Source organism: Crocuta crocuta, unplaced genomic scaffold (assembly GCF_008692635.1).
Source record: "Crocuta crocuta isolate KB4526 unplaced genomic scaffold, BGI_CrCroc_1.0 scaffold95, whole genome shotgun sequence".
NCBI lineage: Eukaryota > Metazoa > Chordata > Mammalia > Carnivora > Hyaenidae > Crocuta > Crocuta crocuta.
Genome location: NW_027530971.1, coordinates 9,427,278 through 9,433,057, shown reverse-complemented (window position 1 = coordinate 9,433,057; position 5,780 = coordinate 9,427,278).

Here is a 5,780-nt window from a genome sequence, read left to right as displayed (position 1 = left end):
CCTTGGGCCAGTGAGTGGTGAGGTTTTTCTCCTTGAAAACAGAGCTCAAAGTCATGCTTTTCTTCCTCCCTCCTCATTATGCGCATGCATCCTGAGAAGTACTCTGAGAGGGAAGGTCTCTTGCCATCTTTGTGCAGGCTTTACACAGAAGACACTTGTCCCCACAGAAGGGGATATCAGGACCTGCATTCTCAACTTACATATGATAAAGTTGAGTCCCAGACAGGAGCTAGGCTTTGCCGGGGTTACACCAGGAATTATGGAAGTCTATAATTTGTATATCCTAAAACTTAAGCTGCGGTTGTTTTCTCTCTATACGGCCAACCTCATTAATGAAAGTCTTTGACAACACTGTAAGTGGTGGGTCATCTCTGGATTGACGAGCCAAACCATCTCTTAAATGTGGCCCAGATCTCAGCAGCATATAACCCATCCATTTCATCAATGGGACAACAATGTACCTTCACCTGCTTTCAAATTGTGGCTTCCTCGTGAACTCTTTCGGTCCCTTGCTGAGCCATTTTGCCACGTAGAGCAAAAATACAAACGCCTTTTAGAAGTTGCAAGCCTGCTTTGGAATGTGTGTGTCTTGTTCCAGTTGGACTGACTTCTGAACGTGGAACTATTAAAAATCAGAATACTGCTTTCCTGGAAGCAGGAGAAACGTATGAGAAGTTGCATGCCTGCAGTTTCCTGTAATGCAGGCTCTGACCCATCCCTCGTTAGCCTTTCAAACCCTGCATCCGTTTTAGACATGAGGGCTGACAGACTGAGAAGGGCATCTATTTGGAATTGTGGCTTGAAACTCTAAGAACTAGGTAGCAGGGGCCTCATCCAAATTGGTCTTCTCACACACGTTGAGAGACCATTTAATCGCATGATCAATAAGATCACAAAGAAAGCTTTAGAAGGTCACCAACATCACTGTGGGATGTAGTAAAATATGATAGAAGGAAAACCTGAGAGTGCTGTGTCAAGAGTCCAATCGATAGCCACTAAGTTTTATCTGTGTCAAATTTAAGAACGTTGACATCTGTGCCAGAAGACTGCAAAGGCAGTTATGCAAACCATCCAGCTGCTTTCCAGAACCCAAAAGTTCAGTGAAGATCAGCTGTAAAGAATACACAGAAGAAAGCCAGTGAAGGCACTCAACAATGCTACTCATAAAGGTTTGCAAACAAACAGATTTCCACGTTGGCAAGCCAAGTCCCAAATGTTGCATACAGCTGGGTAAATTTGACCTTCCAAGTGTTTGCTCTTCGTTGTCACCCATTTTAAAAACAAGAGACCCCACCCAGGATTACATGGAGGAAATGTCAGCATGCCAGGTTGGTTAAGGGGTCGGGAGCAGAGTTATAATGCCTTGATAGAAATCCCATTCCTGCTCCTTACTAACTGCTTCGGTGCTCTAAGCCTTTATAGCCCCAGTTGTGAAATGGGGGAAATGCCTTTGTCTACCTCATAGGGTATCAGGGGCATTAAATGTGCTAATCTATCTAAAGGACTCAGCACAGTGCCTGGCACATAGCAAGGGCTCCAAAAATATAAGGTTATTATTAAAATAGTTTCTTGCTTCTAATAATACAATATTCTGCAAATACAGCACCACATTTTGCATCTAGTAGTGAAGACAGTATCCAGGAGGGGAGTAGGAGAAAAGCAAAGATTGCTCAGTATAAGTATTAGAATTGCAACCTCTTACTGAGAGCTTATTAGGTATCTGGCACTTTGTCAAATACTTCATGAATATGTTCTCGTTTAATCACCATGGAATATTATAAAGTAAGTACAATCCCCATTTTTCATACAAGCAAACAAAGCTCAGCAAAGTGAAGTAATTTACCCAGAACAAGAAATCTAAAATACAGACTCAAATGTGGGACCTTTTGACTCTACAACTTTGCTCTTCTGACGTCTATGATCATCTTTGAGTCCTCTGAGACGATTTGGTATAATTTTGGTAGGGCGGATAATGGCCCACCCCAGATGTTGGGAGAAATCTGTCACATGGCCACAGCACAGTCATGTACGGCTCAATGGTGTTCTACCATACACATCCCATGCAATTTCATGGGAATGGGGATGGGGTAGATGGAAGTTTCTGCATGTCCATCCACTTTCAGAAAGGCGGAACAGAACAAACACATGGGCAAGCTAAGACAAATGGTCTCCTGTTCCCTGAAGTACCCTTTCCCCTGATGAGGCAAACTTACAGGGCTAGGACTCAAAATACATTCAGTTCAGGTGAGCAGAACAAGCATTTATAAAGTGGTCCATTATAGGTATGGTATGCGTGTGTGTTGGGGGTTGGAGGGGTCAGCACAGAAAAATGAATCATATTGAGGTCACGTACAAGGAAAGTTCAAGAAAAAAAATAAGCAACTATTAAATTGAATATTAAGGCGTAGTGATAGAGAGTTAGGCTTCGGAAAAACAGAGACTTGAATTTGAATCCTGGTTCTAAGCTTACTCAGTATATGGATTCAGACAGATCACTTTACTTTGGCATCTGTAGAAAGCTGCATCTATGTTATCCCTACCACACCTGAGTACTAGGAGGGTGAGATGGGATCCAGAAGATAAACAGGTTAGTATGTGCACATAACTAGGATGCATTCCTCGCTCTACCACCTACTGACTTTGTGACCCTGAGCAAGTTACTGAACCACTCTGTGCCTCCCTTTACCCATATGTAAATTGAGATCATTGTGATACCTGCCTCGTAGGGTAATAACAAGGATTAAGTAAATTGATATTCATAAAACACTTAGAAAATTGCCCAGCACATAGTAAAAATTCAATGTTAGCTACTACTGTTATTGTTGCAATTAGTTTCAATTGAGGTAAGCACAAGATGCTCTAGGAAAACAAAGGGGCACTTAACTGAAGCCATGGTGGGTGGGCAGGAAAAGCTTCCCAGTAAGTTAGCCTATTCCAGATAGAGGGGTAGGGGGTGGGGTGCCGCAAGGGCAGGGGCAGGATTTAGAAACCACATTCTTGGATTTCCTTTACAGTCCGTCTTCAATGGAGACCATGCCTCTCATATCTCTTGCTTTTGCCCATTATAGTTCACGGGTCCTGCAATTGGTTTAAAGGCAAATTCCAAGCTAGCAATGGAGTGGGAGGGAGTACGAGGAGAATGCAGTACCCATTTTTGCAAAAGGGCTGTAACCATTTAGCCGATTATTTAACATTGTGGAATGCAGTAAGGTCAGAGACTGGCTCACCTTTCAATGTAGCTACAGCTCCAAGGAGCAATCTCTGAAATTGCTTGAAGTCGTTTACACCAGTGAATGCATATGCATCAGGGCTTGGTTAAAGATTTAGAGGATAAGCTGGTTAATAGAATTAATTTGATATATCCGGTATAATTCAGTGGAACACATGAGTGCCCTTCAGAACCCAAAGCTTATGGGACAGGAACAAATCCTTGTACCAGCCATTAAAGAAGGATTAGTTGGCCTCCGGAAGGAGCAAGCCCATGACTTTCATTCTTCTCTAGCTGAATGCAAAATGGATGTCTTGATAAATGGTTATGCTATAAACAACATATCAGAAACTTGGGACTGTTGAGTTTATTTATGTATTTTTTTTATTTTGGCCACTGCGGATTCATTCTACAGCCATATCTGATCCCTTTGCCTCATTCCTGAAGCCAAGAGGGGAATGCACAGAAGACCAGGGTGCCACGTACTCGCCCAGGGCACTATCCTTTATGAGACTGTGAATATAAGGAGACCACATCCACCCTTCTCTGGGCAGGCTCAGCATGTGCCCCAGAGGGAACAGTGGTGAGCTTCTTGGATGAAAATATGGGCTGGCCCCGTACTGAGGCTGGTGGTGGGAGTTAAGAAGCATGCTAACTGAAAGAATCTAATATTTTCTGCAGTACACCAAGACGTCAACATCCCCATATTCTGCAGATGAAATATGACTTTGTAGGACCCGATGTCTATTTTTTGAAGGTTATTCAAAACAGGAGTAGATCATATTTTGCTAGGAGAAATAAAAGCTTCCTTCTCCATTCCTGTTCGTCTTGTGATGCCAAATTAGGGAGAACTTCTGGCCCAAAAATCAGGGAAAATTAAAGCTGTTTTAAGATGAGGAGAGAGGTTCTTTTCATGCCACTCTCAGAAAAGATGATTTTTTAAGGTGTCAAACTGGAATGGTCATAAGCTTTTGCAATCTGGGAAAAGGAACTTGGGAGTAAATACTGATTGCTCCTTTAGGATATGTGTGTCCATGGCCAGCGTGGCCATTAAAATATTCTCTCACTGAGAAAGACATTGGAAGAGAATTTTAACAAAAGGGAGAAAGAAGAAAGGGATGAATTATACATTTTCTATTCATATACAAGCATTACATAGGAAGGTGGTTTTGACTTTGAGGGATCCTGCAAAGTGCCCAGTATAGTACTTGCACATAGGAACCATGTAAAAACTAAATGGAAAATAAGAGGGGGTATACGTGAAGTCTATTTTGACCAAAATGACATAGGTATTGCAACTTACATTAACTCATATTCTTAAATTGCCTTTCTTTTAATTGTTTTAAAATTTTAAAGGTTTATTTATTTTTGAGAGAGAAAGATAGAAAGTGAGTGGTGGAAGGGGAGGGAGGGAGGGAGGGAGAGAGAGAGAGAGAGAGAGAGATACAGAATCAGAAGCTGGCTCCAGGCTCCAAGCTGTTAGCACAGGCCCCGACGCAGGGCTTGATTTCACACACTGAGAAGTCAGACCCTTAACTGAGCTACCCAGGGGCCCCTCTTTTAAAAATTGTTTTAATGTTTATATTTGAAAGAAAGAGAGATAGTGCATGAGTGGGGGAGGAGCAGAGAGAGAGGGAGACACAGAACCCGAAGTAGTCTACAGGCTCTGAGCTGTCAGCACAGAGCCCGATGGGGGCTTGAACCCACGAACCGCAAGATGGTAACCTGAGCCAAAGTCGGACACTTAACCAACTAACTGAGCCACCAGGGTTCCCCAATAAACTACCTTTCTTAAATAAATTTCCCTTTCTCCTGGAGGACAGAGATCATTTTCCTATTTCTCTCTTTGCTCTCATTGAGTAAGCCTAAGTACAAATCCTGGGCCATAAAGAAAGAAAGGAAGGCCTGGGCTCATAGACTTGTTCTGATTGGTTTTGGGCAAGTCCCCTCACCTCAATGTTCCTCCATGTCCTGAACTGTAAAATGAGGGTAACCTTACAGAGTGGTAGGAAAGGTTCAGTGAGAGTGTTCTGACCGCACTGGCAAGGAATATCTGCAGCTCATATTTTCATTATTTGCCAACCCCTCTTCCCTTTGTTCTTCAACAAAGATCCCATCTTCCCATACAATAGGTGGATCAGTAAACACAAGCTTTGCATTGGGCAAAGGTCTATGATGCTGACTTGGTGGACAGAAGTTTCTACATCAGTTGCAGCTGCTCTGGTTTGCAATGTAAATGGACACCAAGAAAGCCGAGGGGCAGCCCTGCAGCAAAGCGAGATCACTCTGCCCGGTCACAATGGCCGTTTTCCAGTGAAAAGACAGATAAAATCCATGTTGTGTCCAAGTAGGTCAAGGGGAAAGAAGGACAGAAAGAGAAAAGCAAGGGAAGGGTACAGGGGGCAACAGAGGGATAAAAAGAGAGGGAAATAAATGTGTTTTTGAAATGTTCTTCTAATTCTTTGGGAAGAAAAGACAGCAGAGTTGAGCTAATGCCCCCAAAATAGATCTGAGCAAACATTTGCCAACGATCTGGAAAAGAAAAATCTTTCCTGACACTTCTTTTTAAGTA